The following is a 27,054-nucleotide window of genomic DNA, read 5'->3' as shown; positions in this document are numbered from 1 at the left end:
TCAGCTTTCTTTTGGTTACTGAAAACAGGTAGTAGTGTAGGACTTTTGTAAAACCAAAGGAGCATGATTCAAACTTTCAAAAAGCAGGGGACATCTAGTAAGTACAAAATAAACTCATGCTCATTTTCCACAGTTGTTGCCCTGGCCATCTGTAGATAGGAATCCTCCTTTCTTTACGAGAATGCTTCCAGGTTCCATGGATTCGGGTCATTGATCTTTTCAGAATATTTCACAGTCAACGCATTCTTCTGAAAATAAAACTCATCAAAAAGATTGGATGAATAGACAAATTCTACAGTCACTGAGCTTTGACTCTCAAATCCTGGTATTGCTTTCATTCCGGTTGTGTGCATCAGGGTCTTCACGCGAAACAGATACACTTATATAGGGGAATTGAGAAAAGGTTTAATAAGGAGATGTTCACACATGTGGGTAGGTTTCAGGCAAGTGGACACGCAGGGCTGGCTTCTTGGGCCTGCCATCCCTACTGTCACACAGGTCCCCGCGCTTCAAACCCTGTGCTTGGGGTAGTGCTCTACTATTGCCACCTTGAAAGTCTCAATAATTTTTTTAACTGGGTCCCCCACATTTTGTCTCCCCTGCACCCCACAAGTTATGTAGTCAGTCCTGTCAACAGGAGATGTTGAAGTACCTGAAGAAATTCTGCTCCAGAATCCCTTCAGACTCAAGACTGCAAAGCCAACTCTTCTCAAGGCCTCCAGCCTGCTGCTGACCTGCCTCACTGATTTCAGGCTTGCCAGGCCCCACAGTCATGTGAGCCAATTCCTTAAATAAAATCTAGACAGGAAGATCTAGAGATAGATAGGTGGACAAGTAACTCTCTCAATTTTCTGTTCCTTCTGTTCCTTTAGATGTATAAATAATAGTCATCTCTCTTTCTCTCTCTTTTTATTCAGAGAGATAAAGATGTATATAGAATATTATATTATATTTTATATTTTATAGATGACAGGTAGGTAGATAGATCCAGTGAAATACTCCAGACCTAACTCTTCTCCATACTAAAATTTCTCTCTCAAATCCTCTCTTTGCCTTAAGCTAATTGGAAACTAAAGAATAGGAGAATTCGTTTATGCAACCTACAAATATTACCTTTTGAGGCACAGAGCAAGATGGAGAAAATTGAGAATGGATCCAGAGGGCAAAATAATAATCCCCAGCATTCTAATATAGTTTTCTAATTGTAACATTCGAAATGTAGTTTCTAGTCGGTGTAGCACATAGCTATCATGTAATGGGTGCCTTAGCATACTGAACTTTTTTTTTCAAATTCATGAGATATGTTTGCTATTCCCTCTTCAAAGAGGAGGAAACAAAGACTTAGAAAATTTAGGAAATGTGTCCAATATCAGACAGCTACCAAATGACAGAGCTGGGATTCCAATGCTAGTCTGTCCAATGCCAGAGACAGTGGTTTTGGCTAATTCCTAAGCTGACGCAGATGTTTTTCTTCAATGCACTCCTAGCCTCAATAAACTCCCATACAAAATATTCAAATTATTTCCAGCATCTCCCTTGTATCCCATGATCAATTTATATCCTTCCCCTACAATCTTGCTCTCCTCCTAGCTTATTCTCCTGGTGGGAAATTATTTTTGCTGAGATGTTCCTACCAGTGTACCCCAGAAGGTAAGAAGTTTTCTCAAATACGGCATTCACAGCATCTGCAGCTGACTGCATGGAAAGTGTTTTTCATAGTTGTGTTTTCGTGACTATTCATTTGTCTAACAGCTTTTTTGAATATCTTTGGAAAGGAAAGAATTAGAAGGTCGTTCTGTTTTGTTTTGTTTCCACACGTTCTACAACTCTTTACGCTGACCGTGTGAATAGCTGGCAATCAACATCTAGTGAGTAAATATTTTGATAGTTTAAGAATCTGGGTGGTGGTGTGTTTGATCACTTCCAACAGGAAGTCTGGGCTGAGAGAGTCTTGACCTTGTCTCAGCCCTACCCACCAGAGCAGGAAAAAGTACCAGGCATCAACTCAGCCATGAGTTTTGACAGGAGATTAAGTAGGACAAGGAAACAGAGTTCAGGCTCAGCAAATCTCCTGCAAATGGGGCTCCAAGATGAAGTGTAGTATCTGGAGGCTGCCGCTTCACAGGAGTTCCAGAACATGCAGGCACCACCAAAGGCATCTATCAGAAGTAGTGGAATTCCATTCAAAGGTCAGGATTTAAGACCAGAGCTCTTGATTCAGGAGTGAGGATGGCAAAAGTAAGTTAGGGTCCATAAAGAGAAATTGCCCTGAATTCTAAGCAGGCTTCTAAAACGAAGTACAATTTTAACAACTGTCACAGGAACAAAGAGCAGGGCAGAGACCTGTTTATCCAACTTAAACCCCATACCAAATCTTCAAAGCTAGGGTTAACAGTAGTCCCAAGGCCTGCCTGCCATTCTTGGACCATGCCTGGCACAAGATAAGTCAGCCCCGAGCTGATGGGGGCAGAGACTGGATCAGAACGAACTCCATAATACCAGCAGAATTTGTTTCAAACATCAGATGATATTTTTTAACCGAGATACAAAACAGAGTCCAACTTAGAGTAATCAGATATCCTAGACTAAAGATTCATGACTTACTAAGAGCATATATTGTGTTCTGGTTTTGAGCTCTAAAGTCCCAAATGTGTTGGGATCCTCTTGGTCAAACTAAAGGAGTTTGACAGAGGCTAGATGGAATGTTAATTTTGAACCTTTCTTTAATTTCTCTGATTATGTATGAGTTTTATGTAATGATTAATATGGGGGTGGAGGGCTATGTATACACAGTCATCCTCTCAGAAGTGAGTATCTGATTGGCTTTCTCAGACAAGGAGGATTTTTCTACACTTATGTAGGATCACCTATGTATCCAGAATTCCCAGATTTTAAATGGCAATCTAAATGGTTGTTCATTTATTTATACATCAATTTTTTTAATCTATATGAGTGATAATTATGTAGGAGATTTTTAGTTGATAGGCCTCAACAATGGGTTGCACACGATTGTGATATTCATTTGATGAAAACCTTTGGACTGTCTCTTACGTCAAAAGTTAAGTGGTTCTAAAAATTAATTAATTAATTAATTAATTAAGTGGTTCTGTCCATTTAGGGCCTGAATAAAGACATTAATCGACACTTTGATTATATGATTGATAATCTCGTATAACCTCAGGATGCAGAGAGAACCTGCCACTGTTATGAGATACGACCCTCTTGTAAGATCAGTTTTGTGATGTGTGCAGAAAGTGGAGGCTCTAATTTGAACACACTTCACAATTTTTATATTATTGGCCTTGTTCATTCAATAGCATGTAGATCTAAATCTACCGAAGGCATTCATTTCCACTTTATATGTTAGAGTAGCTATTTAAATGGTATAATTCCTTTTTTCTAGGACTGTGGACACACTTGACCTTATGGTTCTAGAAATCTTAGGAAGGTTGACTTTGAAATACTTTTTTGACTATAATAGAATATTTGCCAAACTTCCTTGAAGAAAGTCAGGCATATATAGTAAACACCAACTCTAAAAATATCAATGAGCACCAATTGTAGATTATAAACCATCGCTGGGAGGCAAAATCCTCTCAGGATTAAACATTTATTTATTTATGTTATTGATTCAAGGTCACCACATGAATACAAAGACACCGCAAGAAAACAGAAGAAAGTCTTAGGACAACATATTTTTTTTTTACTGCTTTTGTGGATAAGTTTACTGAGTGTTACCCTAAATTTATAAATACAAATCATTTTAGAATGTACATTAAGTATTTTTTAAGTGTAACTGACAAATCATTTAGATCTATGTTAATCAGCTATACTTTAAATGCTTTGGGACAATGATAATGGTAGCTGCTATAATTTCTTATTAATAAGTGGCATATATGTGTAGTTCATTAAAGGTGCATTCAGGGGCTCTTTGGATTTCCAAGAGATAGGATAAATTTCTTAGGTAAATATGACCAAGAATTTTTCAGCAATTAACTGTGAGCACCATATAGTTATTTGCACCAGAAAAAGATAAAACAGTGAAGTTTGCAAAAAGCAGCCATAACCTAAGTAGACAGATTAAAAAAAAAAAAAAAAAAAAGATAAGTAGAAGAAGGATCAGGACTTCTGGACTCCTAGGATAAACTAAGATTTTGCTGCTAGAAATTAATGAATATACCAACAGAAAAGAGCAGACTAATAAATAAACCAAAGGACTATATTCTTTGCAGAAAAAATTACATCCTAGTTAAATCATTAGCTATCTACTCAAAAAAATAAGATGAAAGCTCAAACAATATATAAAAATGGGAATGTGGTAACAATCAAAGGCGTAGGGGATTTAAAAAAATTATGGGGGTACTTTGTTTCTAAGTACAAAACTGTTTTGACAATCTGACTAAAATAGTTTTTTTCTACAAAAATACAACTATGTCCACTGCCTTAATAAAATTCTCAGTGAACTACTATCTCCAAACATACTCCAAGCAATTGCACAGATTAAGTCTTTCAAATGTACATGGAAAGAAAGAAGAAAACCTCTTTCTCTTGTTTCACTTGGGTTCAAAACCTGTCCTTAACCCACTTTACTGAAATTCCTTACCCTCCTTGTGCCTCCATTTTGTAATTTGCAAAATGAGGATGCAGATAGCATTTCCTTCATAGGTCGGTCATGAGCACTAGATGAACATTTGTGAGGCATTTAGGATGGCTGTTGGTGCTTAGTTCTATATAAGTTTTTGTTAAATAAAATCAAATATCTAACAAACAGAATTTTTTAAAACCACTGCAATGTTATCTACAAATCTTACTGTAAATGTCACAAACATTAGCAAAATTATTTCACCAATGCAGTAAATGGATAACATACAATGAAAAACACAATTTTATATCAGAAATGCAGTGGTGATAGTCTAGGATTACAATTTACTAAATTCAAACATTAATTCATATAAGTAGTTTAATATTTCATGATACAAAGTTTTTAAAAAAACAAAATTATATCAAAAAAGGTTTCTTTCTATAATTACTACTTACCTAGAAAAAGGAGTAACAATTTGAAAGGAAACAAGCGAAAACATAAAATACAGTATTGAATTGAATATTTTTTTCTAAAAAATAACACTACAGGCAACTAATACTTTTAAAGATATTCTTTAAAAGGCTCTGGAGAAATAGACATTCTCCACAGAAGAATTCCCTTTGAACTGAGGGGAAAAAAAAAAAAAACTAATGTAGAATTAATGCTTTTTAAAAATCAAATTGTTCTACATGTAAAGTGCCCAGAGCAACTAGAAGTAATAATATATTCCTTATGTTCTCTTTATGTTAATAACTATATTTTTAAGAAAAGTGAGACCAAAAAAGTTATTTGGGTTCAATCATCATCAATATGAATACTAACATTGTGAATTTCATGCTTGCAAATAGAACCTTTGCTACTATGAATTATTTCCCAATTTTAAACTCAGCCTGGAATCATGAGATAACTTTTGGCTGGACATCTTAAATTTCTATATTAAACAAAGAAAAGAAGAAGGAATATATACCCCGAGAACAAGTAGGATTCCTTTTTTCTTGTTTCTATATTTCTGTTTATTTCTACATAAAGTATATAGAAAACACTCCTCAATCGCCTGTTCAAGAGAAATTTAAAAAGCAAGCGTTTGTTGATAACCTCATATATTTCCTAAATTGTGTAAGGAGCTATGAAAACCTAAAAGTGCACAAAATAGGTTCTCTCTTTGTGAAGCTCGTGATCTCGTTGGAGGGAACAACACAACCATCACCGAAGCCCTTTGAGGACATGAGCGACTTCAGGCGTAATGGCACTTTGGTCTCAGAAGAAAGAGGTATGGGAGGTCTTCGAGAAGATGGGGACTTCAGCTGAGTCTGGAAGAGTTAGAGGATCTGAGTGGGTGTTGGGATGGAAGGGGGGGCTGAGAAGGAAGGTAAAAGCCGAGCCTGGTCTTTGCAGTGTCCTGAGGCGATCTCCCATCTGGTGGCTAGAATGCTTCCATCAGAAGTGAGATTTTTATGACAAGATTCAGTCCATATTGAAAGTCAGCCTTCATCATACAGGAGAAGGTCATGGGCAGCATCAGAAGTAGACAGAGGAGTCAACCTGAAGTCAATCTGAAGTCAACCTGAAGCTACAGGAAACTTCTTTAAGTCCTTGAGCAGTGAAGTAACATGAGGAAAGGTAACCCCTAGAAGATAATTCAGTTACTCTCTGCCATCTGGATTTAAAGAAAGAAAATCGTAGGGTCAGGACCATCTGCAGGGATCTGTTGTAGCCCTGCGGGTGTCAGAAGGTGTCATCTGACCTGTTGTAACACCGCAGATATTAGAAGGTAAAGTGGTTTTAAAACGTGCACACGAATTCTTCAGTATCCTCCTTTTAATAGGTGGAGCCTAATTCCCCTCTCACTTTGTCAGCTGGGTGCAATGACTCTTTGGGTGTATTCCAACCAGTAGAATAAAGTGGAAGGGATGGTGGGGCACTTCTGAGACGACACCATAAGAATGTATTGTGGATTCCTCCTCGCTTGGTTTCTTGGGGAAGTTAGCTGGCACGTCAGGAGTCCTTCTCTGGAGGGCCCACGTGGGGAGGAGTTGAGGTTTCCAACCAACGTCCAGCTAGAAAGTGAAGCCTCTATAGCACAGCCATGTGACTGAACCTTCTTGAAACAAGTTCTTCAACCCCAGCCAGCTCTTGCCGATACTCCAACTACAACCTCGTAAGTGGCTCTGAACCAAAACCGACTGGCTAAGCTACTCCCAGATTCCCGACGCTTGAAAATTACGTGAGCTAGCAACTGTTTGTTCTTTTAAGCAACTGGGTTTTGGGGTAACTTGTTATACCACAACAGAAACCAATAACAGAATGAAAGTCTAAGGAGCTAACAATAACTGGCTGGTTTTCTGTTGTTGGTTGGTTAGTCTCTAATGCTTTTTAGGGAGGGCAAAGGGAAATATGTGTAGAATGCAACAGTTTGACCATTTCAAGTATCAAAAGAAAACCTCAAATAGTTGATGTGACGTAGTAGCCTTGGTAAAGTTGGAAGGTAGCCTCAATCTGAGCCTAAGCCATGCTGGTAAGATCAGCACCTTATGGAATCTACTCATAGTTTTGAAATATCAAGACGTAAAGAGATCAGGCCCTGAAAAATAAAATCGGGAGATCAATGTAAGATTCAGAAAAAGAAAAACAAAATAGCTACAATGGAAGAAAAACTATGAAGAGGGTATGTAAACTTGTCCTTGCTCTGGGCTCCAGCCCAAAACCCAAATCCATGGGAAATCAATTTATACTCAGATGTGAATTTGGCAAGCATAGAATTAAGGAAGACATATCTGATCTAAGTGGTGGTATAAACTAAAACTTCAAAATAGAGAAACTGTTCTGTGTGATCCTCATTCTTTGTATTTATTAGCTAAGGTTTCTGTGCCTTAAGCAGTGTTGAATAAATTCTTATAATTATGCATACCAATTTCTTAGTTGACATACCCCACAGCATACAGCTTGTTGATATTGATTATCTTTTATGTTGTTCGCTTCTTGGAGATGCACTATACACATTAATCCTCTTAGTAGGTTGTCTCAAAAACTAATGATAGGTAATTTTGCCCCTAGAATTAGCACTGTGTACTGAATATATCTTTTCCTTTTTTTTTAAAGATATTTATTATTTATTTATTTATTTATTTATTTGAGAGAATGAGAAAGAGAGGTGAGAGCATGCGTGGATGAGGGAGGAGCAGAGGAAGAGGGACAAGCAGACTCCACACTGAACATGGGACCCATTGCAGGGCTCAGTTTCACAACCGTGAGATCATGAGCTGAGCTAAAATCAAGAGTCAGAGCTTAACCCACTGAACAACCCAGGCATCCCGGGTGTGATACCTCTTACCCTGCCCCTAACAAAAGAAAAATGGGGGCGCCTGGGTGGCTCAGTTGCTTAAGTGTCTGCCTTTGGCTTAAGACATGATCCCAGGGTTCTGGGATTGAGCCCCATATTGGTCTCCCTGCTTGTTGGGAATCTGCTTCTCCCTTTCCCTCTACCCCTGCCCACAGCCCCACTCCAAATCCCTCTCCCTCAAATAAGTAAATAAATTATTTTTAAAAAATAAAAGAAAAATGATGTTAGGGCACCTGGGCAGTGCAGTCAGTTAAGCATCTGACTCTTGGTCTCAGCTCAGGTTATGATCTCATGGTCACAAAACCAAGGCCTACATGGGGTTCTGAGCTGCATGTGGAGCCTGCTTCAGAGTCTCTCTTCCTCTTCCCTCCCTCAACATCCTTTGTGTTCTCTCTCTTTAAAAAAAAAAAAAAAATTTTCTGGGCAGCCTGGGTGGTTCAGCGGTTTAGTGCCACCTTCAGCCCAGGGTGTAATCCTGGAGACCCAGGATCGAGCCCCATGTCGGGCTCCCTGCTTCTGTCTCTGCCTGTGTCTCTGCCTCTCTCTCTCTCTCTCTCTCTCTCTCTCTGTCTCTCTCTCTCTCTGTGTCTCTCATGAATAAATAAATAAAATCTTTAAAATTTTTTTTGCTGGGATGCCTGGGTGGCTCAGCGGTTTAGCGTCTGCCTTTGGCCCAGGGCAAAGAGCCCTGCAGGGAGCCTGCTTCTCCCTCTGCCTGTGTCTCTGCCTCTCTGTGTGTGTCTCTCATGAATAAATAAATAAAATCTTTTTTAAAATTTCTTTTATGATTTTTGTATATATGTTCGAATTCTACAAAAATGACTTGATGGAATTAGGAAACATAGTCTATGGAGTTTTGATGATAATATCTAGTCTCTCTGCTTTAGTTCCACAACAATAACATAAAGATTCAACCTTGCATAAGTGGAATGCTGATATTACTGACAGAAATGAAATTGTTGGTATTAAGGCCAGTTTTGAATAAAAGAGAAAGTTATGCTAAATTTGTGTTCCCCCAAGGGGTGTTTCTCAGGGTAGTAGTTCAGCAAGTTAATTGAATCTGTTCATAAATAGATTCTGTAGTCAAAATATTTGAGTAGAAAAACCTGGCATACATATTTTGGTATGTGATTTACTGGATGATCTACATATCAATTTTCAATGTTTGAAAGCTATGATAAATTCAGTTGAAGTCATGTAGATGAAAACAACAAAAGAAGAACACACACTGAATCGTGAATCTCTGGTAACTAAACAGTACCACAATGCTCTGAAAAGTTGTAATTATCTTTACCACACCGATTTAAAATGAATATAAAACTACTTTGTGAGATGGATCCATATGTCTCTCCCTATTTCCCTCTATTAAAATTGAATTTCAAAATTAAAATAGCTGAAAGGCATTATTTTACTATTAATCCAATAATGTGCAAACAGCTTCCTTGTGCCTAGACAAACAGGAGTTGTCTGAATTGCCATGTTTTAATGATTTAATAAGTAGGAAAAATTAGAGGGTTAATAGAGTCAGTAGGCAAATATGAGTCTTACTATGATAGTCATTTCCCAATATTCCTAAGATCCAAGAGAGGTAATTTTCATATTTTCCATGGTAAATAATCCTACTAATTAGCAAAGCAATACCCATCATTGCATGCAATGAACTAAAAGGAAGATGAGACATTTGCAATTACAGCAAATGATTAGAAAAAGGCCTCGGGATAAAACGTATGATCCAACGTGCCCTGGTGATGTATATAATGGAACAATGCGTCTATAAAATTTTCCATCAAGTAAATGTCCAATCGTCTGTATTCTATTCAAAGTAAGTTCAGAATAGGATTCAAAAAACACTCTGGGAGATTTGAAGGTCAGGTTGAAAGTACAGTTTCTGTCATCGGTATAGACCGTGTAGAGGTGAAGAATGGGTTTCATTTAAAACTTTACTCTGTTTCTATGATGTTCTTATAAATTTCAGTCATGGTAGAAATAGGCATTTGACAATTTCCAGTAGGCTGTTTCCCCCTTCCTTTGTGAAGTCGAAAGTTCGCATATAAACATCTAAGCTTTCTACCTTTTTCGAACACGTATGGGAACAGAAACCTCTTAAAACTATGTGTAGAGCGGCAATTTGGCATGCCTCGTGCCAACACATAACTTTTTACAACCCGTTGTCGAGTTTACTTGCTGTATTAATTCCAACAATAGGTAGGGTCTTCAGATAAAAAATATGACACCTAGATAAACGTCTATTACAGATCAACAATACATATATTTTTGGTATGAATATGTCCCAAATATTGCATAGAACATATTACACACAAAAAAGGTTTGTTGTTCATCTTAAATTGGAATTCAACGGTGGTGTTGTGTATTTTCATTTGGTAACTATGGTACCACTAACAACCAGGAATCACCTTTATAAATTAACAAAGAATTGGGTATGTAAATAGGAATAATAATATTAAAGTGAAGAGATGTGTAATAGATTGTCAGAAAAATATTTTCCTGAAAATCTAATAGACAATAACATTGCTTTCTTCAAAAAAAAGGGAATTTATGTATTGTGAGGTAAGCCTGAAAGTTCCTTGCAAAGTTTCCATGGATGTAAATACGACACAATTTTCTATGCCGTAACTTTGAAATAAGAAGCCCAATTATTTTTTATAATGCTTTTATTGAGTGTAACTCACATACCATAAAATGCACCATCTTAAGGTGTACAGTTTAGCCCTCTGTAGTATATCCACAGAGTTGCACAATAAATAAAATAAATAATATTTATTATTTAAATAAATTTTATTTATTTATATATATTTAAATAATTTATATTATTTAAATAAATTTTAGGGCATCTTTATCACCCAAAAAGAAAAGTGCACCTATTAGCAATTCCTCCGCATTCCTTCACATCTAAGCCCAAATCCTAGGCAAACCCACAATCTTCTTCCTCTCGCTCTAGATTTGCCTGCCCTAGACATTTCATATAAATGGAATCATATATCAAGTGGATATTTGTGACTGGATGCTGTCATCAACACACTCTGCTCAGGGCTTGTTCATGTTGCAGAATGTACAATACTCTACTTCTATTCTTGAATAAGGTTCCCTTGTGTGAATACGCCTCTTTTACTGATCCATTCATCAGTTAATGGATATTTGGTCATTTCCACTTTTAAGCTATTGTTAATAATGCTGCTATCAGAGTGGCACACGTATGTTTGTGTGGTCCAGTGTTTTCATTTCTCCCTTCAGTAGATTCCTAGAACTGGGATTATTGGGTCGTATGGTAACTTCATGACAGTTCCTGAAAGGTTTTCTAAGCGAATGCCTCATTTTACATTCCCAATACCAATTTACACGGGTTCCAGTTACTCTACATACTCCAAATTTTTTATTGTCTTTTTATTTCTAGCCATTCTAATACATATGAAGTGATATTTCATTGAGGTTTTCTTTGTTCTTTTGCTCTAATGATTAATGGTGTTGATCATCTTTTCATGTGTTTATTCATCATTTGTATGTCTCTGTTGGAGAAATCTTTTTTTTTTTAAGATTTGATTTATTTATTCATGAGAGACTCACAGAGAGAGAGCGAGACAGAGACACAGGCAGAGGGAGAAGCAGGCTCCATGCAGAAGCCTGATGTGGGACTCGATCCCGGGACTCCAGGATCATGCCCTGGATGAAAGGCAGACGCTAAACCGCTGAGCCACCCAGGGATCCCCTGTTGGAGAAATCTTTATTCAAATCTTTTTCCCATTTCTTAGCTTTGCTGTTCATCCTCTTATTATTGAGCTATGTAAGGAACTGGATTCTCCCTTAGGGCCTCTCAAAAGAATACAAATCTTCCAACTCGCTTTAGATTTTTATAAGAAGATGAGGTCCCCTACGACTCCTCCTTGGTGATGTCACTGTCTCCTGCAACCTTAATGAATTATTTATTAGTTCTTTTTTTTTTTATTTATTAGTTCTAAAATTCTTGTTGTTGTTGAGTCTTTAGAGTTTTCCACATATATGATCACATCATCTGGAAATAGATAATTTTATGTCTTTTCTTAATTTGAATGTCTTTTATTGCTTTATCTTGTCTACTTGCTCTGGCTAAGATTTCAAGCACTATGTTGAATAGAAAAAGAAAGGATGGACATCCTTGCCTTGTACCGGATATTAGAAGAAAAGCTTTTCTTCTATTTTTTCTATGAATCATGATGTTAACTGTAGGTTTTTCATATATAGCCATACCAGCTGTCAAAATATAGTAAAAGAAACAATTAAGAAATTAGAGTGGTATACAAAAAAAAATCTATTTAGAAACAAAAGGAATGAAGGAATAGAGGGGAAGAAAGACTTAAAACATATAGAAAACAGAAAGTAAAATGGTAAACAAAATCATACTTTATCAGTAATTGCATTACATTGAAATAAATTAAACATTCCAATCAAAAGATAGAAATTGTCACATCGCATTTGAAAAATCCAACTACCTGCTGCCTATAAGAGATACAATGGGTTGAAAGGAAAAGGAAGAAAAAAGAAAAATACATACAATGAAAACAATACCAGGAAGACAGTTGTGTAAGGTCTTGGTCTTAGATTCATTTTTGGTTTTTTGCTTGTAGTGCACCAGTTGTTCCTGCACTATTTTTGAAAAGACTATCTTTGCTTCACTGCATTTAGCGCTCCTTTATCAAAGATCGGATGGCTATATTTATGCAGGTCTGGACTCTATTCTGTTCCAATTGTTTATTTCCCTATTCCTCTCCCAAAACCAGACTGTCTTCCTCTCTGTAACTTTAGTCACGAAGTCAGGTAGTGTCCGTATCTCAACTTTGTTCTTCTCTGATACTGCGTCAGCTATTCTGGGTCTTTTGTGTCTCCACATAAACCTTACAATCAACTTGATCATATCCACCAAATAACTTGCTGGAATTTTGATTGGGATTGCAGTGAATTTATGGATCAATGGAAACAATTGATGTCTTAACAATATTGAGTTTACCTATCTGTGACCATTTGTTTCTTTGATTTCATTCATCAGAGGTTTGTAGTTTTCCTCTTAAGGCTCTTGTACATATTTTGTAAGATGTATGCCTAAGTGTTGTATTTTTTGTGTGGCTGCTAATAAAAATGGTACTGTGTTTTTAACTTTAAATTCCTCTTGTTAAAAAAATAATAATAATAAATAAAATAAAATAAACTCCTCTTGTTGATTCCTAGTACATGGGAATGTGATTGACTTTTGTAAATTAACCTTGTATCCTGAAACCATTCTATACTCATTTATTATTTCCAAAAGTTATTTTGTCAATTCTTTCAGATTTTTCTGGATAGGCGAGTATGTCATCTGCAGATAAAGACAATTTTGTTTCTTCCTTCCCAACCTATACATTGTTATTATTACTACTACTATTATTATCATCATCATCATTATTCTTGTTTTTGGTTATTGCATTAGCTAGAATGCTCAGTTTGATATTAAGAAAAACAGAGATAAGACATCTTTGTCTTGTAAATGAGCTCAGTGGGAAAGCTTTGAGGTTCTCACTATCAACTATGATGCTAACTGGTTTTGTGGATATTTTTCACCTAGTTGAGAAAATTTCCCTCTTTACCTAGTTTACTGAGATGTTGTTGCTGTCGTTATTGTTGTTTTATGATGAATGAATGTTGGATCTTATGAAATGCCTTTTCAGCTCAATAATATAACTATGTGGAGTTTTCTGTGCTTTTTTTTTTTTTTTAAAGTCTGTCGATGTGGTAAATTATAGTAATTGAATTTTTAGTTTTAAACCACCTTGCATACCTGGGATAAATCCCACTTAATGGTGGTGTATAATTCTCTTCGTACATTGTCAGATTTAATTACTAATAATTTGTTGAGATTTTTGCATCTATGTGAAAGACAGATATTGATCTATAGTTTTCTTTTTGTAATGTCTTTGTCTAGTTTTGATATTAAGATAATGCAGATCCTCAAAAAAAAAAAAAAAACATAATGCAGATCTCACTGAATGAGTTAGGAAGTATTCTTCTATTCTCCTAAAGTGACTATGGAGAATTGGTATAATTTCTTTTTTAAATGTTTGACAGAGTTCATCAAGCATTTAAATTAATTAATAACTCATTGAGCTTATTGTTTTCTATTTTGAGAGATTATTAATTTTTGATTTGATTTATTTGATAGATATGAGCCTATACAGATTGTCTATCTCTTATGTTAGCTTTAGCATATTGTATCTTTTAATGAATTGGTCCATCTCATCTAGGTTATCAAATTTGTGGGTGTAGACTTGGTCATAGCATTTCTTTTTCATGCTTCTATTGTCTATAAGATACCTAACCATGTCCTTTCACTTCTGGTATTAATAATTAGTGTTATCCCTCTCTTTCTCTTAATCTGACTAGCAGCTTATCAGTGTTATTGATCTTTTTGAACAGCCAGCTTTTGATTTCCTTTGATATTTTCTATTGATTTCTTCTTTGCAATTTTATTGATTTCTGCTCTAATTCCTTTTTTCATAAGATGAGATGTAATCGACATATAAAATCATTAGTTGCAGGTATACAACATAATTATTTAATAAATATATATTGCAAAATGATCAATAAGACACAATAAGCGTCTTTAATATCCATCACTACATATCATTACAATTTTTTTCTTATCATGAGAACTTCTAAGATTTATATCCTCAACAACTTTCCAAAATACAATAAAATATTATTAACTTTAGTCACTGTTGTACATTGCATCTCAGGGCTTATTTTATAACTGGAAGTTTGCTCTAATTCTTAATATTTCTTTTCTTACACTTACTTTGGATTGTATTTGCTATTCTTTTCCTGGTTTCCTAAGGTGGAAACTTAGATAATTGGTTTTAGATCCTCAATGAATTTTTAAATATTAAGTAAGATACCTAAAAATAATCCTCGCATGGTAGTTGGAACCGACAAGTATTATGGATCTCATTTAAGTTGTAAATAAACAAGGACAAAAACTTAAAGATTTATGTGACCTACCCCAGAATCTTGAGTAGTATGTTGATAAATTAGCCATAAATATTTAACAGTTCAGATATTTGTTTTTATTTTGGAGTCTTTTCCAGGTTTTACAGGTTTTCTCAGGATTTAGTCCTTATACAACCTCATTGGAAATGGGGAATCTGTCTCAATAAGATTAAGCAAACTAGAAAAATATTTTTGGAGGGACCCTAGTTTACTATTTCCGATTCTTATTGCCCGTTTATGATGGCAATGGGCTGCACAGATGTGACTGCACATTATAATGACAATAATTTTAGAAAACACAAAAACTAAAAAATAAATAAATAAATAAAAAGGTTCCTGTTAGGAGAAGCAGTCATTTTTCCAGGTTTCCCATAAACAGTTAAACAGTCTCTGACATATTTTTGCTCTGAAAATTAGAAACAAACGGTAGCACCCAGTAATTTTAGAGTTTATTTTACTTTTGGTGACACATTTAGTTCTGCTGCAACATGAGGTAGTACATTTTTAAACAGGTCAAATTCTGAAGAAATACACAAATACTGCAATAAATATGGTCCTGTACCTGGAAAACTACCTGTTTACTGTCAGCAGTGAGCATAAACAGCTCTCACCTAGTGAGTTGCTGTAAAATGGAGGAATGGGTTTATCTGGATGAACAGGGAAAGCTGTAATTAGAGACGCGAAGGGCCGCCTCCCAGGCCGCAGGGAGACTGGTGGAGACCAGAGCTGGGCACACCTGTTTGGCGAATCCCTTCACTTTGTTGTATTCAGCTGAACGTGCTTCTTCCATTCGTCATCTACTGTTTTTGTGTTTTTGTTTTTGTTTTTGTGGGGGAGACTGCACATAGGCAAATGCAGTATTTGTGTTGTGCTCCAATTGTTTCTTAATCTATCTGTTGCTTTGGAACAAATTTGACTTTTCAAGACCACCATAGCCGAGCTAACTATATCTGGAAACTTCTGCATTAAAAAAAAAAAAAAAAAAAAGTCTGATTGGATGCTCCCCACAGATGTATGCTTGAGTAAGAAAACTGAGCAAAGGAACCCACCTCCTCCAAAGGGGCGGTTTGGAAAGTCATTTGAGCGGCCACTGTGGAGGTGGCAGAGATAGGGGGTGGAGCCGCTGGGGAAACTGAGGATGTGCTGCATGAGAGGCCAGCCACGGCATTTGTGAGCCCCAGAGAAAAACACACTTGCCCCGTCAGCTGACACTACGGCCCTCCTTGCCCTCCACTAACCCTGGGTCACAAATATAATGCAATTCTCCTAAATGCTGATAAACAGTCTTTTTTTCTGGTGCTAGGGTAAACATTTACACCTCTTTTGTAAGCTTTCTTGGAGAATAATTTAAGGAAAGCTGATTTCATTTCATGCCACCAGCCTGTTACACTGGTGAATACGTTCCTCTGTGTATAAATTATATAAAAATAGAATCAAGACTTAACAGTATCTAACTTCAGAATGGCCATGATGTCTTCATTTGCATAATTTCATATTCTTGAAGGCTTTACTTACAGAAGTAAGTATGCAAGAGGTAATACAAGATTGATACGAGGAGGTTACAAGTCTTTTAATTTTTTCCTTTTTCATATTTTTTAAGGCTTTAGCATAGCATCGTTCATATGCTTCTTTGCTTCTTCTCTACCTTACAGAGAGTATTACATTTCATTAAGTCAGTCACACCTTATTTTAGTATTTTTTGTCTTCTGTTTTGTTACTGGTGTTACAATAAAAGTATAATATATTGGGGCCCCTGGGTGGCTCAGTGATTGAGCACCTGCCTTTGGCCCAGGGTGTGACCCGGGTCCTGGGATTGAGTCCCACATGGGGTTCCCCGCCACACGGAGCCTGCTTCTCCCTCTGCCTGTGTCTCTGCCTCTCTCTCTCTGTGTCTCTCATAAATAAATAAATCTAAAAAAAAAAATGTATAACATATTTCTTACTTTTAACTATTCTTAGAGTTCTCTGTAAATATTTTCAAGCTGCAATCAAATCTAAATGTTTGAATATTTGATGTTTCAATGATATTTAAAGCAGGTGTTATATTTTCTATACTTGATTTATATATTTATATGTATTATATATAAATATATGTATATATTATTTATATATTACAAATACATAATATATGTCTAAATGTACAATTTATTTATATAACATATATAAACATAATATATAGATACATATTTATATAGAAATATGTGCAACTTATATATATATGCATATGTAGACATCATATATATATTTATAATTTGGAAGAGGTGAGCCACTGATATTTTCCAATATTTTTTACAATGACTTGTTTACAGTTAAATACATAAGATGCAAAGCTTCAGAGATAGCATGTTCATATTATCCAAGCAGACAAGAAAAATGTTTTTAAAACTTCATTTCTATAACTTAATGGTTTCTAAACCAAGAATTATATTATCCTCCCCCTTGGTTCCTTAAATCTTCAGTAAAGAAAGTAATTGCATGGTACTAGGCTTAGGGGCTGCCAGATGTGACCATCATTCAGCCTTTCTTTTCTTGACTAAACTTCAAGCAAAGAGAATTATCCAAATCCTATTCTCTAATTATTACTGGGAAATTCTCAGCCCAAGTATTAGGCTTGCAGGCAAAATTACAGGTGCCGGCATTGTTTGGGTGTTTTGTTCCCTTCTGCAGCCCATGATTATAGCTGGTCTTGGACTTTACTCCCTCACATTAGAAGAGGTTAAATCATACTATCAAATAGCCCAGCAATGAACTCATAGCCCCAACATAATAGCACTTGACTTCTTCATATGTCCCGAATGTAAATTGGATTTCCAGTGGAAATTTCCTTCTTAAAAACAAGATTTTACCTTGTTAGCCCTTTTAGTTTTCCGTTGTTCATATCACATCTACTAAATTTAGGATTTCACTTCAGATTTTTAATTCTTTACTCTCCCTATATCCTACTTTGGTAATATTCAAATATTTTCATTTTCAAAACCTTAAAGATTTTTTTCTGTCCATAATTTTATAATCTTTAGATTAAATTTGGAACTTCAGAATTTTGCAATATCGATCCTTGCTTATAGTAGAGCATTTCATTGTACTTACACAACTATTGTTTACAGATGATCAACTCAAGGATTAAAACAAAGCTATGCCCTTCACATTAGGTTGAATGCAGAGATCTCAGTTCATAAGCATTCAGATTCTCTAATTCTATATTAAGACTTTTTTTTTCATAATAAACTTAGGGAATATATGAAATCACATGCATTCAAGTAAATTACCAAACAAAGGAACTCCATCATAATACATTATTTTATGATTTATTTGGTCAAATAATTCCATTAAAAAAATAGTTAAGCAGTAAAGCCTGAGGTGTCACTAGTAGTCTCAAAAAGGAATCAACCTAAACTTCTAACACTGACAACATCAAAGTGTTCTATGACATTTTCAATATAGCAAATTTTGGCAGAGCCTCACGCTAATAGAAATTTTTATCTTGAACTAATTACTAATTTTGTAACAAAACATTCAATAAAACTGTTTATTAAAAACTACATGCCCACAGGTGTTAGAAATTTTTCTGAAATAAGGGAAGCCCAGATGGCTCAGTGGTTTAGCGCCGCCTTCACCCCAGGGTGTGATCCTGGAGACCCTGGATCAAGTCCCACATCGGGCTCCCTGCAGGAAGCCTGCTTCTCCTTCTGCCTGTGTCTCTGCCTCTCTTTCTCTGTGTGTCTCTCATGAATAAATAAACAAAATCTTTAGAAAAAAACCCGAAATTTTTCTGAAATAAAACTTAATACTCTTAAGTCTGATTTAATTTTGACCAAAAAAAAAAAAGAAGAAGAAGAAGATTCTTTTTCTAAACCTTACATTTCCAAGATCCATTAGTCACATAGTTTACCCACTAAAAATCGGATTTTATTATGGTTTCCCTGAAGCATTATTTGTATTTTTTCATATTTCTTTATATCCAATATGTCTAATGTCCCTCACATGAAAGAGTCAACAAAACTTGTCACCACAGCATTGCCCTCCTTCCTACATCATGTTTGCACCGCTCAAGTTCTGGGCTAATTCTGCGTCATTTATTCTTGTATCATCCATGTACTTAAGCAAACATTTATTTAATATCTACTCTGTACCAGATAAATTTCATAGGTATGAAAAATCATCAAGATTAAGTCACTAGTTTCAAAATGCTCAGAGGAGAATGGGAGAACAAGTAAAAATAAGATACAGGTACACATGATACATCTGAAGATAAGCATAAACATAAGAAACTCTGAATCTCCTGGCGTGAATTACACAAGGCCGGGGCCTGTAGTGTTAATAAGAGTTAGGCACGTGGAAAGCGAAGGGGGAAATGGTAAAAAGTACCAGGAAGTAAAAAGAATATCCTGCATAAGGGTTTTGGAGTACACATGTTACATGCCGGTTGGTGATCATGGGTAGCAAAGGTAGTGTTGAAGATGAGAGAAGGAATGGGATGGCAAGGAGGCTGCAAAGGTGCAGACATAAGAATAGTAGGCATGTGTCCAAAGTCCAGTGAGTCACTGAAGACTTCAAGGGAAGGGTTTCCATTAAAGTCTTATTTTAGAAAGATCATAGAGGAAAAAGAGCAGAGAACAAGCTGAAATGTGACACTAGAAAATTGTGGATGTAATTAGGAGGATGCTGTACTCAGCCAGAACAGAAATGTTATGAGAGAGTGAGCTGGGGATAGGGATCACTAACAGACTTTAGCAAAGTCCCGGGTTGATTTTAATCTGACTTGCATCTCATTTAGAGGTAAGGAGTGAAGGAGAACCGTGGTTGGCCTCCAAGATTCTGCTTTTAGAAGCAAATGAGACATAAATGAAAAGGAGCAAGTTTAGACAGGACTAGAATTAGTGCACTTCATCTGTTCCGTTTTAGATGCCTGTCTCAGAGATGTTGTTTACAGAGTTGGAAATGCTGACTTGGAACTAAGAGAAAACGAAATTAGTGAGAGAGATTTGGGAGTAACTAGCAGATAAATGATAATTCTAGACTTGGGAAGAGATGATCAAGGAAGTAAAGATTCAAAGGTTGTCACGTTGTGCTTTTTTTCTTTTTTTTTCTTTTCTTTTTTTTTTTTTTTTTTTGAGTCAGTGGAATGTCTACTAAATGTTTGCATTTGAGTTTTTGTTTTGTTTTCAAGTGGGGGAAAGACCTCTCTAGTTTGTTCTAGCCCTCACCAGGCTCTATCTCATTAAACAGCCTGCTCCACTCCCTTCTGCTACCAACCTGGACCCCAAAAGCAATTGATTACAAAACCCAGAAGGAGATAAGAAGAGCAAGAATTGATCTCTGAAAAACATCAACATTAAAGTAGTGGACAAAGAAAGATAATCAGGTGAATGATATTGAAAAAGGGATCTACATAGTGAAAAAAGTAGATTTGGAATAAACCTGTTAGTATTGAGACTCTTCAACTGACTTGCTCCCCAGTTGCTATTTCTTACTCTCATATATATTTAATTGACTAAACAAGGGAAATACCTTCTATTCTTCTTATTTGTGTAGATATCCTACCACATTCTTTCACTAAAGGTTAAAAATCATTTACAGAAATCATAATATAGAAATATTGGAGATGCCAACAGTTTAGGGTGGTTCTCCTTCATTTTTGTCCATTCCCCTCTGCCCTTTATTATTTGGAGAATAACTATTGCTAAGATGCCTGACATATAGAAACTTCTAAACACATGTTTATTTTTTTCTTTACAAAGCATTTTTTTTTTCACAAAGTAGGGAATGTGGATGTATGTCATGGCACCCTTTACCTCATTAAAAGCAGCTTTTTGTAAAAAGGAAGGAAAATGAAAAGGAACAGGAAGATGTTCATTTATTTATTTTTGAAAGACAGTTCAAGTTGTTTATTTTTTCTTTACTGAACAGAAAAAAAAATGTGTGGAAGAATAGTGGTGAGGGAAAACCAGTCCCATCTGATAGTAAAATACATTATTAAATAGCAGTAATAGAAATTGTACTAGACAAGGATTAGATGTAAATTAACAGGACAAAATAAAGACCCCAGAAGTGGGTCCAGATATCTATAGGGATTTAGTTTTCAACAAATTCATCTTTTTCTTTTTTGGTAAGAAGAAGGATACTTAATTAATAAATGACATTGGGACTAATACACATCCATTTGGAAAAGTTACATCCCTAACTATCATTCAATTGAAGACTGAAAATTTAATTATATAAACGTTTTAAAGCTAGAAATAATGAAAAACACCATTTACTTGGTAAAATTGTAAATAAAATACTGGGAGGATAACTTTCAGTATTAGCTTTTAGAAGAAACATGGAATTAGTTTGCCACAATAAATAGTTTATATGAGTAAAGAAAAGGACATGTAATCCCAAAGAAAACAGTCAAGGAAAATAAATAATCAACTCATGGAATGAGAAAAAAAAATACTAAAAGTATGCTCTGTCTTATTAGCATTTGAAAAAAATGCAAATTCAAATAATGAACTATGTCTTTCTCCCCAACACCTGGGCAAAATGGAAAAGATTGATTGTATTTATTCATCATTCATTGTGAAGAAATGGCCATTCTAATACTATTGGTGGAGGGCAAATTAGTTCAGCTTTTTGGACATCATTTCAACAATACTTATTACAATTTTAAATTTTCACACAGTTAGATTCAATTTCTACTTCTATGTACCTATCCTAAAGAAATACTTGCACATGCATAAAAAGGCACGTATTTTAAACGATGCAACTGCAACATTATTTGTAATACTGAAGAAATCTCATCACTACAGATATAGTTAAAGGGCACAAGCACACTGGAGAATATATTATCCAGCAGTTTAAAAAATGTAGAGCTACTTGCACTGACCCTAGACTTCTCCAGGCCACGTGAAGGAGAAGGAGAAGTAGTAGTGAGGTTGAAATGAAGATGGGGGTGGATGTGCGGGTTGGGTTGTTGCTCGTTTAGTCAGTGTTTCTCAGCTGGTGGCCCATACTAGACCGCATCACATGGGATCCAGCATCAGACCAGGAACCCCCATGTTGACCACTTTTTTTTTTCTCTTTACTGAGGTGTGTTTTACATATTATATAATCCACCGATTTTACATGTACAATTTAATAACATAGAAATTCTACCAATCTTTGGGGTGCCAGAGGCTCAGTCATTTAAGCTTCTGATTCTTGGTTCCAGCTCAGTTCATGATCTCAGGGTTATGAGATGGAACCTTGCGTCGGGCTCATGCTCAACACGGTGTCTGCTTGAGAGTCTCTCCCTCTGCCTCTCCTCAGGCTTGTGCTCCCTCTCCCTCCCTCTCTCTAAAATAAATAGATAAAATCTTAAAAAAAAATTATCAGTGTGTGCCACCATCACTAGAAATCAATTTTAGAGCATTTTCAACACCTTAATAAGATCCCTCATATCTTCATATATTTTTACTGTTCATCCTCATTCCTGCCCCTGTCCAGACTATCATTAGTTTACTATCTGTCTATATCAGTTTGTATTTTTTGGATGTTCCATATAAATGGAACCACACAACAAGTCTCAAAGTTTCACATGCATAGGACTCACCTGGGAATCTTGTTCAAATGCAGACTGAGCAGGTCTGGAGCAAGCCTTGGAATCTGCGGGTCTAACAATCTCTGGGTCAGATGATGCTGATGTCCTGGTCCAGGGGTCATAATTCCAGAACAGGGCCCTGAGGGTGCTTCTCGTTCTTGCACGCACCAAATGTTGAGGGTCATCAATACGTATCTGTCTGTACTTTGAGTTTTTAACAAGGCCCATTCCATTTTCCATCCATTTTAACAAGGAACATTCCTTCCTATTTTACATCTATCATTTTTCTGAGGAGAAAGTTAGATAATAGGTAAATTTATAATGCTATCTCGTAACAGCAAGAATTTTAGTCCAATAACAATAACTGAAAACTGTATTAGGTTCCTGAAACCTTTGCAACTTCCCTAATTTTGTCATATGTGTATTGCCTAAAGGGAGGTAAGTCATGAAATACAGGGATTATTTGGGGCAACAGAAACATGGAAGATCTTATGGAGATAAGAGTCTCAAGAAATAAAAAAGAAAAATATTGAAAACGAAACACACACCAAATAAATCTCTGGGCCTGTGGTCAGGTGGCTGACCAAGGAAAGACTGAGGTAAGACCCAGGCTGTTCCCCACTCAATACTACAAAGAAGTGACAAAAGAGATTTGACTTATTTGCACCTTCTCTTGACACGTTTACTTTTAGCGTCTGCCCTTAAGTTGTTTCTCAAACCCTGTTAGTGATTTAGGGATTTAGTTTTCAATTTATGTATGTTTTCAGATTCATATTTTCTATGGGTTGTATAACATAAACTCCTAAGGCAGCACTTTTCTATTATTATGCACCTGTACTGGGGGCCTGAAGAATGCATCGCCAGCTATATTAGCATTCGGTTTCTCCCTGAGCAATATCCTGTTATGAACACAAAGAAAGAACAATAGTAGATGTTTAGAACATTGTTATCGTTATTGTGGACTCTTGCTCTTTAGATAAAAATCTAAATTTTTATTATTTTAGTCCAAGCCAATTAATTTTACTCAGTGTGTATTTACCATACACCATTGTTCATCTCCCTCTTCTTTTCAATACTACTATTGAATTTTCATATGAAGAAAAGCTGTGGTTTGGGTAATCCAAAGCAATAGTTAAATCAAAATACCTAGTTTTGAAATGTTTTGTCAAATTCTGTTGTTGTCAGCTTGAGTCTCCAAAGCCCAGAAGTTAGGAATGCTGGGGGCTTTAAAAGTTATCTGAGGAATATCAGAAAGAAAGAAATATATATATTTTTAAATTTTTCCACTGCTTTTTGCATCTCTGCAAGTACGTCTCTTTTCATAACAATCATTAGTTTGTGCAACAATAAAATATCTTTTGACCTGTGATTTTGTAGTACAAAGAATTTGTCACCTCACTAATGACCTTAGCAGATAAATTGAAGATTTTTTCCTTAGGAAATATTTACATACTTAAGTACATAGTATCACTTCTAGAAATATACGTAATGGAAAAAAAAAACCTTGAAAGCAGAAAAAAATTTATATTTGAAGATGCTTATCACATTGTTATACATAAGAGAAAATACTCAAAATAACCTAAATGCAGGATAATATGAAAAATGGTTAGATAATTATGGTATATCAGCCTGATTAAGTGAGCCAAAATTTAAAAATAATTTCTATGGTAAATTTTAACATGAATTGTTTATAGCTGTATTCATTAACTTATTCATTTATTCATATATTTAACAAATGTTTTTAGAATTTGCCAGACACTGTATAATAAAAAAAAATATTTATGTGATAAGTTCTGAGAAGCAGCGTGCAAAATTATAAATTATATATTATTGAAACAGTTTTAGTATCACAACAGAAATTGTGAGTATAAGACCAGAAGAAAAGGTAGTAACTATGAAAATGAATGCTTATCTTCCAATTTTTAGTATTTTATCATTTATTTACTCTTACAAGGACTATCTAAAAAAATTAAGAAATAAGTAGAGCTTGAAAACCATGGCTTACCAAAATTACTGACAAAGTAATTAAATACATTTTCTAAGGTATATATATTTTTTAATGCACTGTCTTTTTCAGTTCTCTATTCTCTTTATGCATAACAGAGCTTGTCTATTCTAGTTATTTTCTATTTCAATATCAATGATAACCAGGCCAGAAGGCTCCTAGTCTTTGAAAATGTACTCTCTAACAGATTAGTTATAGGGTATCAGTAAATTGGATCTAAACCCAAGGCATTTCTCACATGCTTCTCAATGTTGTTTTCCAGATTCTTACTTGTAACTTCAGTAGCGGCACAAGGAGAAAGCCAGCTTAGCCTACAGAAAAAAAACTTTTCAACTGATATTAATTTTTATGTCCAAAGTAAAAAATTTCAGGGGTCGACTCATGGGCTTCTTGCATTAATACCAAACCCAGTGATACAGACCTAACTTTTTCTCAGCAAGATTTCTAAATCTTTTGCAGAATACATCTGAATTTTGTGGCCACCAGACCATAAGAGAGAAATGGCACTGCATGGACTGATTTAATTAAAAAAAAAAAAAGAAGAAGAAGAAGAAGAAAGTGTGTTTTCCTCTGAAGACTTTACTCCTATCTCAGAAACTAGGAAGACGCTCTGTGATGGCTAATTTCATGTGTCAACAACTTGGCTAGACTCTGGTAGCCAAAATTTAGTCAGACACTATTCTACATATTTCTGGAAAAGTATTTTGAGGATGGAAATAATCGAATCAGTAAATTTTGAGTCACCATGTTGCCCTCCAGCGTGTAAATGGGCCTCATGCAGTCAGTTGAAGGACCGAGAAATGGGACTCTCTGTCTCTGTTTCTCTCTGCTTCTGGACTCAAACCACAGCTCCCCTATTTCTCTAGCCCGCTGGCCTACCCTGCACATTGTGAACCTGCTAGTCCCCACCGCCAGGTGAGGCAATTCCTTAAAATAAGTTTCTTCTTTCTCTGAAGTAATCCCCCACTCCACACACACACACACACACACACACACACACACACACTACCGGTTCTATTTCTTTGGAGAACCCTGGCTAATGTGTCATCTTATGTCACTTTTTTATCACATTGGCTGCTATGAATGCCAAGTGTACTGGTCTCCTTCTCTAAATATCATAATTCATAGAGTTGCTTGTGGATTATGAAATAATTAATTATTTCATAATAATTATTGTGAATTATAATATTAATTCAGCTGGTGAGCCAGGTCCTGGTCCAGGTGTCAGGTGTCCTCCCCATCTTCCCCTTTCAGATACATTGACCAATAAGAGGACACCTTGTATGCTACAGCTAGGAATAATTGTCATATTAATAAAACCAGAAATGACTGAGGTTTTGCCAGGAAATTTTTAAGCAAACAAGTCATCTCATTTAGAAGTTTAATGATAGCCTAGGTATATCCTAGAAATGGATATTTACCTTATTTTATTGACAATATTTTCAAGGTGAAGGAAGTGTCTTTCAGTGTACTTGGTTATGGTAGATACCTAAGTTCACATGGATTTTATAGAACTTTACCTCGGATTTGATGCTACCCAGATCTTCTGCAAGCTTTTCATCAGCTGTGAACTCATATTTTAGGACTTTCTGTCTATCAGGAAAAAGACTTCGGGGCTATCTGAAAAGCTTTATGGTTAAGACTGGCACAACACTGTTTTTCACAGTTTAGTCTAAGAGCAAAGATGACATCTTAAGTAATTTTACATTTTTTTAATAAATTTATTTTTATGGTGTTCAATTTGCCCACATATAGCATAACACCCAGTGCTCATCCCGTCAAGTGCCCCCCTCAGTGCCCGTCACCCAGTCACCCCCACTCCCTGCCCTCCTCCCCTTCCACCACCCCTAGTTCGTTTCCCAGAGTTAGGAGTCTCTCATGTTCTGTCTCCCTTTCTGATATTTCCCACTCATTTTCTCTCTTTTCCCCTTTATTCCCTTTCACTATATTTTATATTCCCCAAATGAACGAGACCATATAATGTTTGTCCTTCTCCGATTGACTTATTTACTCAGCATAATACCCTCCAGTTCCATCCACGTCGAAACAAAAGTAATTATACATTTAAAGAAAAGAAAAAAAAAAAGCAAGACCAAATTTGCTCCAATCTAAGAAAAAAAAAATTCTACCCAATGTCTTCATCTATAGGTCTTACCTGCCAATTTTTCAAATTGGAAAACCCCAATCAAAATTAATACGCCCATCTGGTACACTAAAATGAGATCAAAACTAAACTCTATGTTTAAAGGTTTCAAAAAAATAAAAATAATAAATAAATAAATAAATAAATAAATGTTTCACTGATTATTGGATCAAAAAAATATGGGACATACCTATTACTGATTTGAAAGGAAATATTAGATCCATAATGTTTCCTAGTTCTTTTTGCTTTCACTTACAGCCGCAGTTCACCGGGATAAAGATTTGAGAAGGCACAGACGAGGAATACATCACAATACAAGGGATTTGTGACATACTGACTATATCATGGAGCTTATTCAGAGAGATGTGATGATGGAATAGTCTGGACAGCTTTCTTATGGACTTCCTGTCTTGCCGCT

The 27,054-nt window shown here is 35.7% G+C and overlaps 1 long non-coding RNA gene across 1 annotated transcript; it reads right to left on the bottom strand.

The window, feature by feature from the left end:
- Nucleotides 1-5: 5 nt before the first annotated feature.
- LOC112658547 (uncharacterized) lies at nucleotides 6-27,054 on the bottom strand. The gene is made up of 4 exons (XR_003135776.3): nucleotides 26,827-27,054; nucleotides 23,635-23,725; nucleotides 22,501-22,775; nucleotides 6-379 (listed from the first exon to the last, which is right to left on the bottom strand). It is a non-coding gene; the product is annotated as an uncharacterized LOC112658547 (long non-coding RNA).

The sequence above is a fragment of the Canis lupus genome, chromosome 12, assembly GCF_003254725.2.
Source record: "Canis lupus dingo isolate Sandy chromosome 12, ASM325472v2, whole genome shotgun sequence".
NCBI classification, from domain to species: Eukaryota; Metazoa; Chordata; class Mammalia; order Carnivora; family Canidae; genus Canis; species Canis lupus.
This window is presented reverse-complemented; position numbering and strand designations above follow the sequence as displayed.